Raw genomic sequence first — 15,672 nt, 5'->3', positions numbered from 1 at the left:
CTTAATAAAGAGTATCTATAAATCTCTAGTTAGGGAGTTTTTTGACAATAAATTAATAAGCATTTCTAATTATATCATCAATTTGTTAATTTGCTGTAAATTATAAACAAGTTTGAATGATTACTTGGGAATATCAATATACAATGAATATTTTGACCTTGTTTTCATGTTTACTGCAGAGCGATGTTTTTTTGAGAGACTGCATAGCTGCTGCTGAGTGGTGTCGCAAGACAAAGTTTGATGGAAGGCTTGAAATACCAGCGGTCCTTTCCATGGACAAAGAGGAGCAAACTAAAATCCTCCAGGACCTTCGTAGTTGGGAAGATGAGGATTATGTTGATTCTCCAGCAGAAATGTTTACTTTCATTTTTCAAAAGAAAACAGACTGTGACAATTTCTGAACACAAGTTGCTGAGGTGAAGAACCACAAAGTTTTTGCCAGATTTGAAGAACAAGACTGATTTTTTTTCTTTGTGGACCATGCAATAACTGTGCAATATCCCCACATAACTTTTTTGTTTTTTACTTGGTGTGAAATATTTTATTACAGTATTTCTATTACAGACTGGATAAAGGCATTACATAAAAATCTTTACAGCTGTATAATCTCTTTATTCCTCTTCAATGATACAAAGCCTGTAGTACATGATTGGAAAATGCTGAGGTCAACAGCTGGAATGATCTTGAAGCAGTGTGTATACATACATACTCATTCATACTCATTCGTAGGGCACCATAGGCAATCGTCAGATAAATACACATACTAAACAAACATCCTCTACCCTACACTAGAAATCCACAACCCCAATAACCAAACCAACTGAACAAAAATATAAACGCAACACTTTTGTTTTTGCTCCCATTTTTCATGAGCTGAACTCAAAGATCTAAAACATTTTCTATATACACAAAAGACCATTTCTCACAAATATTGTTCACAAATCTGTCTAAATCTGTGTTAGTGAGCACTTCTTTGCCGAGATAATCCATCCCACCTCACAGGTGTGGCATATCAGGATGCTGATTAGACAGCATGATTATTACACAGGTGTGCCTTAGGCTGGCCACAATAAAAGGCCACTCCTCGGCAAAGGAGAAGTGCTCACTAACACAGATTTAGACAGATTTGTGAACAATATTTGAGGGAAATATATATATATATATATATATATATATATATATAAATATATATATGTATGTATATATATATATATACATATGTATATAACAAAGCTGGATTCTCATCATTCCACCTGTTCCAAACTACAAAATTACAACAAGGCTTGAGCTGCCTCAACAGCGGCAGCTGCCAACAAGCTGCCCTTCATCGGTGTCTTATAAATATATGTAGGCCTACTGGCCAGTAGCCTATCATACCCTGTCATGCTGCTGTTAATGTAGGGTACCTATGGTGTTGTGGCCCTAGACCTCCTGGTGTTCTACTTATCTGGGTCTGAAAAATAATTGGAAATTAAAAAAAACATAAAGTGCATAGGTAAAACAGTGGCAGTTGCCATGGCAACTCACTGGCAGCTTTGGGAACACCTAAAGATGTAACCGGCAAGTGCCGAAGTACCGTCAATTGCCCTGTCAACAGCGGCAGCTGCCACTAGCCTACGAAGCAGCTGCCACTACTGAGGCAGCTGTCGCTGTCGAGGCAGCTCGAAGTCCCAGTGCGGCAGTTCATTATCATAATTTGTAGTTTAAAACAGGTGGAATGATGAGGATCTAGCTTTGTATAATATACATACTAATATACATTGACCGCTGACAAAGGCAACTTCGTTTATAAACACATGCAAACACCCTGCCATTCTGTGGCAGTAAGTAAAAACAGAGGTAGTGCTGCGGCAGCTGCTGAAGTACCGTCAGATGCCTAAGACGCTGCCACTAGCGTCCGAGGCAGCTGCCGCGGTGGTGGCAGCTGGCGAGGCTGCTCATCCGGCAGCTGGAGCTGCCACCGGAAGTGCCGTGACTAGCTGCCGCAGCCACAAAATGCGCTAGCCCTCTTTTTTTTTTTATGACGATCCCATTTAAATGTTATTTAGTTTTAAAGTTCTGCTTAATTAAGGGCATGGCCACTTTGACTGACAGGCTGTCAGCTAGGCCTCACTGCAGGCCACTCAACTTCACCTCCTTGCCATGTTTTGAGATGCTGGAGCTGGCTCGCAAGAGCTTGTTGGAGATTTGTTTTTGTACAAATATTGGACAATAAGGCTTGCTGTTCAGATAATTGTACCAAATGACCATGAAAGACACCAGTTCTCCAGTTTTTCAGTAAGTGATATTCTATTATTATGTTACTTACATGTTGACGCTAATTGGCAACATGAATCCTTGTTTTTCTGGCTTGTTAGCTCAGCATCTCGCTATCTAGCTGCTAACCAACATGCACCGAAGTCCAAACGTAATACAAACGTGCTAGAATTTAGGGTGATAACACTTTCAACAAAGGGCGTCTGTGTGAGGCTGGAAAATAAAGCTCCATCACGTTAATGTTAGTTAGCTAAAGTTCTGCCATGTAAGTGATACTTGCCATAAAGGCAGTGTAATGTTGAGGTAACATTAATGTTAGACTTGGTTAGGTAACAGTTTTGTTATGTTAAATGTTGCAGACTGTGTGCAATTACAGTAAGGTGTATGTGTGTAACTTAAAAATATTAATGTCACGTTTCAGCTTTGTTCCAGAAATAACATTATTCTAACTAGATGTTGTAGGCGGCACGGTAGTGGTGGTTAGCACTCTCGCCTCACAGCAAGAGGGTTGCCGGTTCGATCCCGGGCGTGGGAGCCCTTCTGTGTGGAGTTTGCATGTTCTCCCCGTGTCAGCGTGGGTTCTCTCCGGGCGCTCCGGCTTCCTCCCACAGTCCAAAGACATGCAGATTGGGGACTAGGTTAATTGATAACTCTAAATTGTCCGTAGGTGTGAGTGTGAGCGTGAATGGTTGTCTGTCTCTATGTGTCAGCCCTGCGATAGTCTGGCGACCTGTCCAGGGTGTACCCTGCCTCTCGCCCGATGTCAGCTGGGATAGGCTCCAGCCCCCCCGCGACCCTCAAGAGGATGAAGCGGTTAGAAGATGAATAACTAGATGTTGTGTCTTTGGTTAAGCAAGAGTTGGGTATTGAGGCTGTACGGCAAGTTAACATAAAATTTAACGGTACGCAAGCCCAAACTTTGTTATTTTTGTTAATATTATTGCTAAAACAGGCGACTGATTGTGGTCGGCTGTTGACTGTAACGTCAACCTGTAATGTTTGCAGCTTGTCCACTGCATTCAGTGTTTTTACATCGTCCTTAACACTACTGAACTTAATCGTGTGTTACACAAGTGAATGTGGTATGGCAACACTACATTTAAGTGTCACATATGAAAAATAAGTGTAAATGCAACAGACAGAATAGAGGACTGTGATGTCCACCGCCTCTTTCAAGCTAAAATCAAGTGGTGACCTAGAAAATTTAATTTGCAATGTTTTCATGTAAAAAAAAAAAAAAAAAAAAAAAAAAAAGTCTGGGAGAGAGGTAACCTTATACATATACACCTTCATATATCTGCTTATCTGTTTAAAGTTTTCCTGTAGGTGATGCAGATAGGCTGGACCAGTGGATGCTCAGTGTGAGAAGACAGAACTGGACTCCTAACAAGGCTTCACATCTGTGCAGTAAATACTTTGAGACTCACCACTTCAGCGCTTACCTCAGGGTACAAAGACCTTTTTTTAATACCTCATAAAGAATCAAGCAACTTACTGCTTTAAATTGATGAAGTATTGATAATTATTATGTATAATACAATGTTTAGAAGACTGATTTTTTTATTTAGGAGTTTTGTTCACCTAATACTGTCAGTCCACACAAGGTAGTTAGTCTTCGACTGAAGCAGACATTCATGCACCTATCCCGTCAAACTGGTTGTGTCCCACCATGTCTTGACAAAAGTGTTTGTCTTTTACTGTAATTCAAAAGGTATTGAATTATTGTTTTGATTAGCTGCTACCTTGGCCAGGTCTTTCTTGTAATAAAGAAATATCCAAATTCCAAACCTTGGATCACCCCCCACATAAAACAGTGCCTTAAAGAAAAACATCAAGCCTTCAAAACCAAAGACTGGGTTACCCTGAAAATGGCAAACCGAAACATCAAAAATGAAATATTTAAGGCAAAAGTAAAATACAAACACAGACTAGAATCTGAATTTGCTAACATGCACACAAAACAGGCATTTCAGAAAGTAAGAACTAAAGTCACCAGATGCACAATAACCGACCCGGAATCCTTCTCAGAAGAACTCAACTCATTCTATGCCCGCTTTGACGTTCATGACTTTTCTGGTGAATGTGAGGATATGTTGAAAGCCCTCCCCCATCTGGAACCAGAGGAATCGGCCCCCTTCACGGAGGAGGAGGTACGGCGCCAGCTCAGCCGGTGCAAGCTGGGCAAGGTCCCAGGGCCCGATGGCATCCCAGCAAGGGTGTTTAAAACCTGTTCACAGGAGCTTTCACCCATCTTTCACTCAGTCTTCACCAAAATCTACCTGACTGCCACAATACCCACCATCTGGAAAACCCCCACTATTATTCCAGTCCCCAAGAAACCCCAGCCCACAGAACTCAACCACTCCCGCCCTGTTGTCCTCACACCCATCATAATGAAATGCCTGGAAAAACTGCTGCTTAACATCATCCTGCCCATTGTCACCCCACAACTGGACCCCCTCCAATTTGCCTACAAAGCCAGGAGGGGCACAGAGGACGCTGTAGCCTGCCTGCTGCACCTCCTTCTTCAGCACCTAGACTCTCCGGGCCACTTTATTAAAATACTCTTCGTGGACTTCAACTCTGCTTTCAATACCATCCAGCAGCATCTGATAATCCAAAAATTATACCATCTCAACATCCCCCCCTATCTCACCCACAACTTCCTCAGTAAGAGACTACAAGCTGTATGGGTAGGTTCAACCACATCACCTGCACTCACCACCAACACCGGAGCACCGCAGGGTTGTGTGTTGAGTCCCTTCCTTTACACACTTTACACTAATGACTGCATCAGCCCATCCCCCAGGACCACTTACCTCAAATATTCAGATGACACAGCCATCCTCGCCCTTCTCACAGACAACTCTTCCCTCGACTACCATAACACTGTCACATGCTTCACCCAGTGGTGTGACAGTAACCACCTTCTCCTCAACGTCACCAAAACAAAAGAATTAATAATCAGCCCTCCCTCCCCCCAGCACCCCATTATCATTAACAACTAAACAGTTGAAACAGTAGACAGCTTCAAATACCTCAGAATAACACTGGACAATAAACTCACCTTCAACCAGCACATCACAGACATCTAGAAACGTAGTCACCAAAGACTATCAGTTATCTGTAAACTTAAAGGACTCTATGTTGCTCCACATCTCCTGCTGTTACTGTACCAAAGCATTATTCAGTCCATCCTACTGTACTGTTACACCTGTTTCTATACCATCCTCTCTGTCAAAAACCAGACTAAACTCACATGCATAACTGGCACTGCCGCAAAAATCATTGAACTTAATAACAGGGCCATCACACGTATCCCAACCTCAATAGAACAGGACTTCACACAACCACTAAATGAACATCTTGCCCTGCTGCCCTCAGGACGCAGGTATTCAACACTGAGGTGCAGAAGGGCTTGCTTCAGGAAAAGCCTGATTCCTGCAGCCATAGCTGCTCTGAACAACAGGCCCCGTTGATTGTGTCATGCTGTATATATGTCGTTACTCTTTATGTGCTGCTCGCCAGTATGATATATTCTGATGGTGTCAGTGTTTTTTTGTAATTTCATTTCATTTTAATTTAACCTTTATTTAAATCTCGAGGAATCATTGAGGGTGAGCCCTCATTTACAATGATGTAAGAGCACAACAAACAACAGTTATGTCATTGTCTTTCAAGCTGAGTCCAACAAGTACAGTGCTGTGGAAAAGAATTTTCCTTGGGGACAATAAAACCTAACTAACTAACTAACTAACTAACTAACTAAAAGAGATTTTCACTCTCAATGGGACTTCCTAATTAAATAAAGGTTTAAAAAAAAAAATCACCGAATGACCGGTGCCAACAGAGGAAAGACCTCATGTAAGGAGTGGTGTATTTGGTGCCATTCATCTGGACTGTGGAGAAGGGAGACTGCAGACTGAGTTCTGGGTTGTGATTATGATGCCAGAAAACCACTTCCATTTCAGCTTCCACTCATAAAAGGACAGACCAAGTTTTAACAGTTTGTTTGTTATTCTCTGTCCTTAGTGTGAGGGCTGACATGTAGGGTGAGAGCACTGCCCCCTGTAGGTAGGGTCAGAAAGTGTCCTGCCCTTATAAGGACAGGAGTGGGCAATTAGTGTCCCTTTGTCTGAATCCTGGTAAGAGGAGTCAAGGAGAGAGGAGGCTTTCAGAGGGGAAGAAAGCGAGGATACACGAGTGCAGCCTTTGCAGAAGTCTTTTACCAAACGGCACACCTCCGTGATTGGATATCAGTTATTGATTGGACAGCTGATCAGACTGATCTGACACATCACAACATCACTGGAGTTTCATACAGAGTGGACAGATAAGAGATTAAACCCAAGTGTATCACTGTGTAACGAAGAGCCCTCCGTTCCTAGTGACTGATGGCTTTGGCCTTGTAAATATTGCACAACTGGGTCTGTGCATTAATGTCACTTTTAAACAAACAATTTAATTAGGCACTTTAATAATGGCACATGGCACTTTCATGGTGATAGTTGCACTTTATTAGCATGATTTGCACAGAGCAGTTTGTACATTGCATATTTGCACATGAGCTTTATTAAATATGCAAAGCATGTGGATGAACATTTCAAACCATGGTGAAATTGATGAGTAGTGATTGGTGACGTGTGTTGTCTTCTGCCAGGTGCGGTTGTGGATGATCTGCTTCACCTCAGGGGGAGAGGGAGTTAGAGTAGACAATACTGTGTGCGCACCACAAGGTTCATAATAGACAACGGTTAAAATTAAGTGCTGCTGAGTTTTGGTTCATCAGACATAACATAATGTACTTTAATATTGCAGTGTTAAAGTGTTTATTAGTGTGTTAAAGTTGCGGCCTGTGTTTGAGTTGTATGTGTAGATTCTTACCTGTCCTTCCTGTGTCTCCTCCAGGGTATTCAGCCAAAAGAGTCCCCGGGCGTACGAACACCAACTTAAAGGTTCTGGGAGAGACCAAGTGATAGTATAGGAAGAGGGGGGTTTGGTAGATGGTGTATATATGTATATTTATTGTAGTGGGTTTGTGTTTATTCCGGGGGGGGGGGGGGGGGGGGGGGAAAAAGCGGTACAGCTGGAGGTGAGCTGGGATCCCCGATAGGAGCGGGGGCAAAGTTTTCCCGTCTTGTTTCATTCATCCCCAAAACAAACACATGCGCGAGCCAGGTAAACGTCCTTACGACAATACACGCTAGAGCTCATGGGAAATGTAGCCTTCATTCCGGCAAAACACTACCGCTTTTGTCCACATGGTCGCCAAAATCAACTCAAAATGAAAGTTCCTTGTAGGGGCTTTAAAGTACTCACCATCTCTTACAGTTCTGTATTCTTGAAGACCAGCCAACAGCTGTTCTTTTTTTTGAATTTCAATATGTTCAAGCACATCTGTATGACTGTTTTAAAGATTGTAAAAGAAGGATGTATTGAAATGTCCGATTTCTTTGAGCATCTAGTATGTACTCAACTGGCTGTATGATATCAAAATGAGAGGTGTAGTACTGTGTACATTTTATGCAGTAGCTAGAGGGCCATCTTTTGCAATTACGATAACCAACGGATTAGATTTGCATAAAACAGTGGCAAGCTCATCAGCTATTGGCTCGTCAACTTGCAGTCTATGACTCTTGAATACATCAAAAACATTAGCTTTTGTGACAGGTAAGGCTGCTGTACTTAATATGAAGTGAATTTCACAAAGGATCTCATCAATAACGGTCTTTAGAATGTGAATAATATTTTCCAACATCAAGAGAATGCAAGCAATTTTCTCTTCAGTAATATTTGGCAGGTGTAAATCTGCAGCCTCAATCAATCAATCAATCAATCAAACTTTATTTGTATAGCACTTTTCATACATTAAAAATGCAGCACAAAGTGCTTTACAGAATAAAAACAAACAAAAATAATACATACATGGGGCGTTGGTGGCTTGGTGGTAGAGCAGGCGCCTCATGTACAAGGCTGTTGCCACAGCGGCCTGGGTTCGAATCCAGCCTGTGGCCCTTTGCTGCATGTCATCCCCTCTCTCTCTCTCTCTCTCTCTCTCTCTCTCTCTCTCTCCCCCTTTCACACTTGTCTGTCCTATCAATTAACGGCTTAAAAATGCCCAAAAAATCTCTTAAAAAAAAAAAAAAAGATACAAACATATTGAAAACCCGTCCCTCCCACCCCCACATATAAACACACACACACACACACACAGTCAATATAGTCAATAACATGGCCGGGCACTGAGGAACTAGGTGAGGAAAGAACCACCTATGGGGAGCCATCCACACTGAGAGGTGCTACAGCCCACGGCCACAGGGAGCGCCGCCACAGAGACCACCCCGACCAGACAGACCGGGATGGACTCCACACATGGTGTGGAGATTAGGAAAAATTAAAGAGTTAAAGATTAAAATAATATTAATAATAATAATAAATAAATAAATAAATTAAGATTTAGAAACTAAAATACATAAAGATTTAAAAATAAATCATTTAAAAGCATTAGAAAGTAAAAAGAACATATAATAGAAGAATTAAAAGAGTAAAAGAAATCAGTTAAAAGCTAAATTAAAAAGGTGAGTCTTGAACCTCCTTTTAAAACCATCAAGAGTCTCTGCAGTCCTGATGCTCTCCGGCAGGCTGTTCCATAAGTGAGGGCCATAATGGCTGAATGCAGCCTCCCTGTGGGTTTTTGTTCTAACTCTTGGAACAATTAAAAGGCCTGTGCCAGAGGACCTCAGGATCCGAGAGGGTTGATATGATAAAAGCAGGTCAGATAAATAAGAAGGCCCAAGGCCGTTAAGACATTTAAAAACTAATAAAAGAACCTTAAAATCGATCCTGAAACACACGGGGAGCCAATGCAGCGATTGTAAAACTGGTGAAATGTGTTCCCGCCCACTAGTCCTCCTCAGCACTTGTGCGGCTGAGTTTTGGAGTAGCTGCAGGTTAGAGATGGTCTTTTTGGGAAGACCAGACAGCAGGGTATTACAGTAATCTAAACGACAAGAGATAAAAGCATGCATCAGCACCTCCGTGTTAGCCTGAGAGAGAAACGGGCGGACTCTGGCTATATTCTTAAGATGATAAAAACCTGTCTTTCTTACATTTTTGATGTGTGGAATAAAACTAAGCTCAGAGTCAAAAATGACGCGCAGGTTCTTTACACATTGTGAAGGTTTAAAATCTGTGTGTCATCTGCGTAACTGTGGAAGCTGATGCCGTGCCTCCTGATGACGTCCCCAAGGGAAAGCATGTATAGATTAAAAAGAATTGGACCTAAAATTGACCCTTGGGGCACTCCACATCTAATTTAATGCCTTCTGGAGGAACATGTATCCATACTTACAAAGAAACAACGATCTGTGAGATAAGAGCTGAACCAGTTAAAAACAGTACCAGAGAGGCCCACCAGGTTTCTGAGTCTGTTTAATAAAATGTGGTGATCTACTCTATCAAAGGCGGCGCTTAGATCCAGTAGTACCAAGACTGTGAGTTTTTGTGAATCAGCATTCAACCTGATATCATTTAAAATCTTTAAAAGGGCTGTCTCGGTACTGTGGTTTATCCTAAAACCAGATTGATAGTTCTCTAAAATATTGTTTCTTTTTAAAAAATCATTTACTTGGTTAAAAACCAGTTCTTCTAAAATCTTGCTTAAAAATGGTAAGTTGGATACAGGTCGATAATTATTAAAAAATGTTGGGATCTAAATTACTCTTCTTCAGAAGGGGCTTCACCACTGCCGTTTTGAAGGCAGTGGGGAAGACACCCGTCTGAAGAGAGTAATTCACTATATTTAAAAGCTGTTCCTCAAAGAATCCATAAGATGTCTTTAAAAGTGATGTGGGAATTGGATCTAAAAGGCAAGTTGTTGGGTTTACCTGGGAGAAAACTCGACCGAGTGTCCTTGCATCAACCAGGACAAAACTCTCCAGTGTTTCCTCAGGTAAAAGCAATGATCCAGGTGTGTTAAAAATTACATTCCGTTGGGATAAAAGACTGGACCTGATATCAGATTTTACTTCTGAAGTGGTCTGCAAAGTCCTCGCAGAGGGCATCTGTTGATATGTTGGATGGTTTATTAAAATTGGTGCTGGTTAAAAGATCGAAGGTGGAGAAAAGAAATTTGGGGTTGTTTTTATGATCGGAAATGAGTTTTGAAAATTTTTAATTTTAATTTTAATTTTATATACTTTATTAATCCCTGAGGGGAAATTCAATTTTTCACTCTGTTGTCAATTACACACAGGTCCGAACACACACATCCACAAACTGGACCTATACATGCACTAAGTAGAGAGATGTCAGAGTGGGCTTCCCATGTCAGGCGCTCTGAGGGGTTGGGGGGTTCGGTGCCTTGCTCAGGGGCCCTCGGCAGTGCCCAGGAGGTGAACTGGCACCTCTCCAGCTACCAGTCCACGCTCCATATTTTTGGTCCGGACGGGGACTTGAACAGGCGACCCTCTGGTTCCCAATCCAAGTCTCCATGGACTGAGCTACTGCCGCCCCAAAAGTGGGATATTCTTGCCTGTTTGACTGTTTTATTGTAGGTTTTGAGTTGTTTGCATAATATTTCAAAATGAACTGTCAGTTTGGTTTTTCTCCACCTCCTCTCTGCACTCCTGCATTTTCTTTTCAGTCTTTTGATGTTGTCATTTCTCCACCGGGGTGTAGGTTTTGTTTTTATGATTTTGGTTAAAAGTGGAGCCACTGAGTCAAGTGTTGACTTTAATTTACTGTTAAAGTTGTCCACAATAAAATCACAGGGTGCAGGTAAAATTTCAGCAGGAGTGCTCTGTAAAATCTCAATAAAATTTGCAGCCACTTCAGAAGTTAGGTAGCGTTTCCTCACTGTTCTCACCGGGGCCTCCTGATGGCTAAAACTGGTGATGTTAAAATACACACAGTAGTGGTCAGACGCAGCCAGGTCAACAACAGAGGACACACCAGTGGACAAGCCATAGGTCAGGGGTGGCCAACCAGTCAGAGACCAAGAGCCACAAAAATTACCGTGGTAGTACAAACAGCCACATCATACACATGTGCTTACAAACGCACTCCCTCTCTCACACAAACACGAAATGACATAAAATCAAAATCCATACATTTCCAATTTTCAAAGCCAGATTTATTTATCTCACACACAAATGAATAACCATGAATAGAGATACACACAAAAACAGTCTCTCCCTCTCATACTGTCTTTCTCCATCCCCCCTCCACACCCACAGTCTCTCCCTCTCCCACTCTCTCCACAGACACATCCACACAGTCTCTCCCACTCTCATACTCTCTCCAGATTAGTGTTGTCACGGTACCAAAATTGGGACCCACGGCACGATACCAGTGAAAGTATCACGGTTCTGAGTAGTATCAGGATACCACAGCGAAAATGAGGCAGATGTGCCTTTTGTCATTTATAAAAAGACAAATCACTTTTCTATAATACATCAATGATATTTCAATGGAATAAATTACTTATTGACTTATTCATACTTCAAAAACAGCATCAATAAGTAATTAACATAGGGGGGATCAAAATAAAATAAATAAATAAAGTAAGAATCAAACAGCCACCCTCCTCCCCTGACAAGTAAAGAGCAGTCCCTTCATAAGTAAAGAACAGTCCCTAAAGTGCGGTGAGGTTTGTGGACCGTTACCTGCCACAAAGAGTAATGTGAACGGCTTGTTTCTCCTCTGACACGTCACACACCTGTGTGCCGCCACGGCTGTTCAGGTACTGGGCAGTCATGACGCCAATTTATTCACCTGGAGCCGTGCTTCTCGGTCACCGGTAAGCCGTTATCTTGCGCCGCGGAGCACTTTGGCTGTTATTGGCCAGTGCATGGACACTCACCCTCATTTGATTGGACTTTGAACTTATCCCACAGTAGTGGCACCATGTCATGTAGCCTACTGTGGTGTTTAAGTAGCAGCCTACTGCGGTCTACTGTTGGTACCAGTATACCGTGCAACACTACTCCACACACATCCACACACAGTCTCTCCCTCTGTCATACTCTCTCCACACACACAAAGACATGCATTTCTTCCCTGACAACTTTTGTTGTGTGATGTCGCCACCGCGCTGCAGTCCTGCATTCCTCCTGAACTCCACACCCTCTCACCTGCCCTTGCGCACTCCTCTCTTTCACTCTCTCCACTTAAGCCTGCTAAATTTCTTAAAGGGCCATACACACTCATAACAATAAATTGATTTTTTTTACGACGGAAGAGCCGCACGCCAATGGTTTTAATTAATGGATCGAAGAGCCGCACACTGATAGGCAAAGAGCCGCATGCGGCTCGCGAGCCGCGGGTTGGCCACCCCTGCCATAGGTTATGACCAGGTCCAGGGTGTGTCCTCTGCTGTGAGTCGGCTGTGTGACGTGTTGTTTAAAATCCATGCAGATTAAAAGGTTTAAAAATTCTCTGGACATTGGATCCGAGGTATTATCAACATGTAAATTAAAATCACCAGTTATTAAAATTATGTTATAGGTGGTGTGAATGATTGTTAATAGTTCTGAAAAATCAGTGATAAAAGAGGTGGAATGGTGGGGTGGTCTGTAAACTGTGATACACAGAACTGAACTGAACTTAAAGTTACATTGTCATGATTTATATCCAAGGACTCTGTTGGCACATCTACTGAATTGTCTGACTGATCTAACTCAGTGCTTGTACTGAGGACATGAGCTTTACAGTCTTTCAGTGAATGCTGGTTGTGTGTCCTGTTTTTGTGTGTGCTGAATGTACTATAAACATTTGTCTGAAATGTACATCCTTGAAACACACGTGGAACTGTTTTATAGTGCCTGAGATGTCCATTTATGTGCTGAAAAAAATCTCTCTCTGTTGCTAGTTCTCTACATGAGCACACGATATCGGAATATAGATGCTTCTACTTCCTTTGGAGAATGAGGATTAGCATGATTTTTATAAGTGTGATTTAATAGCTTACTCCATGTATTAAATGTAAATGGACAATCTGTGTATGGACATGGATATCGATAACTACCCCAGAGATGGCCCATGGGCCTGCCTAAAATGTTGCAACAACAAGTACCTGGTAGCTAGTTCCAAACTGAACTCTTTACACTTTGACATACATTATCCTGTAAATTAAAAAGACAATTGACCTATGGCTAAGCCACGCCCCCTCCACTCACTTGGACAAACTATCAACATTCAGTGACCGGGGCGCTATGGCAGGTGTCACAGTACATGGCATTTCGCAGGAGGCAATTGATGATTTTTGGGGACATAACGATCAGATGTCACTGAGAAGTAACCAAAAGGCCTAAACTACACATTGGAGGGATATATTCATCATTTTATTGTTGAGAAGGTCAATGAAAAGCTTAAATTACAAACCAAAATTTACAGGTCCCAGTGTGCACTTGTGAACCGCATCTTGTTGCCGTCACCATCAAAGACAACAAGTTAAAGTGCCACTGAAGTTAAGGTTTTTGGCTCAGAATATGAGAAAAGGATAACAGCCTTTTTACCATCTTCAGTGTGTCTCCGTTAGTTTGGTGCTACAGTATTTACACTGAATCATTCAGCATAACATTTGCCAACCTTTGTTATCTCTGCGATTATTACAGATAAATTAATGAAACTATACTCCAGAAGGCGGCACGGTGGTGTGGTGGTTAGCACTCTCGCCTCACAGCAAGAGGGTTGCTGGTTCGATCCCGGGCGTGGGAGCCCTTCTGTGCGGAGTTTGCATGTTCTCCCCGTGTCAGCGTGGGTTCTCTCCGGGCACTCCAGCTTCCTCCCACAGTCCAAAGACATGCAGATTGGGGACTAGGTTAATTGGTAACTCTAAATTGTCCGTAGGTGTGAATGTGAGCGTGAATGGTTGTGTGTCTCTATGTGTCAGCCCTGTGTCTGGCGACCTGTCCAGGGTGTACCCTGCCTCTCGCCCAATGTCAGCTGGGATAGGCTCCAGCCCCCCCGCGACCCTCAAGAGGATGAAGCGGTTAGAAGAAGACTATACTCCAGAAGTTAACGTTAGCTTAATTTAGAGCCCTCTGGACAACAGCTAACAATGATGTGCGTTCACCAAAGTACAAAACTAGAACAAAATAGGCTAATGAACTCCCAGCAAACAAAGTAACATGATGAACAACGCAGCTAGGAACTAACGTTAGGCTAACTTTAGCTAACGTTAGCTAGAGATGTTAAAGATAACTTTAGCAAAGTGACAATATGTTGCCTCAAACATGATGTTGACATACCTTAGAACAGATGTAGACATCCTTGTTAATCTTATTCACGTTGAGTTGATGTTGTGGTCTAACGTTACTGCACAACTTTATCCAAAGGAGACACTTTTCTCGGTTGAGATGTGGTTTAAAGTGTAAAAAATACACCTCGTCACCCAGCCTCTCAGGATACCTTGTGTCGGAGTTGCATGTAACCCATGCACACCGTTTGACCATTTTTAAACTTCAAATCTCTGAAAAAGCTCATAAAACCGAACAAAACTGACTTTCTGTAATGCATTTCAGTGAACGGCCAGGCAGAGACTGTCCGAGTATATGGGAATGGCTATACGCACTGTGATTGGCTCATCGCGTTTGAGGGCGGGACTTAGCAATAGGTCGGTTAGTCACCTCACATTGAACTAATAATAATAGAAAGATGGTGTCATCAGTTAATAAGTAGCCAATATCTTACCATCACTAATAGGTTGCTAACACGGAACAGCATTATCATTCATTTGCAGTCGTGTAGACTATGTGATCAGTTTAAGTCCAATATTCGCTCTCCTTTTGTAAAGCCTAAGAAATAAATATCTTTCTCTTTAGCTGCTAAATGCCCCACTATGTTCATCAGCTTGTCTCTAACTGTGCCTGTCTGCTGTTTACTTTTTCAATGAAAACTGCTGCCTACTGTGACTGGGAACCAGGTCGATGAGAGTGGTGTGGCTCTGTGGCTCTGTGACACCTGTCACATCACCCATTGTCATTTGATCACAAATTAAAATATTGATTGGTGTATTGATAACCAACATTTAACTGCATGTATGCCATCAGAATAATTTGAAAGTTCCTACAGTCACATATATAAAAGAATTCTATATGGAATAACATTGTGAGGCAGCAAAGAGCAGTTCTACTGTATGTCTTCATCTGTAGGCCTGGAAATGTAGGTTGGCAACAGCAGGTGGTGCTGCTTTCCTATTAGATGATAGGCAACTGAATGGGAGGGAGATGAGAATAAGCCTTTCACAAGACATTGTTTTGATTTAACACAGCATTATTTTTACAAACATATTTTGCTGGTGTTCGTGATTGTTCACCAAAATATGGACTGTATTGTTTGATTTCACTTTGAGCTTATTTTAAAATAGAGAACAAACTTGAAATACATTGTCCAAACTTGCCCCAGCAGACATGT

Source organism: Epinephelus fuscoguttatus, linkage group LG5, assembly GCF_011397635.1.
Source record: "Epinephelus fuscoguttatus linkage group LG5, E.fuscoguttatus.final_Chr_v1".
Taxonomy (NCBI): Eukaryota; Metazoa; Chordata; class Actinopteri; order Perciformes; family Serranidae; genus Epinephelus; species Epinephelus fuscoguttatus.
This window is presented reverse-complemented; position numbering follows the sequence as displayed.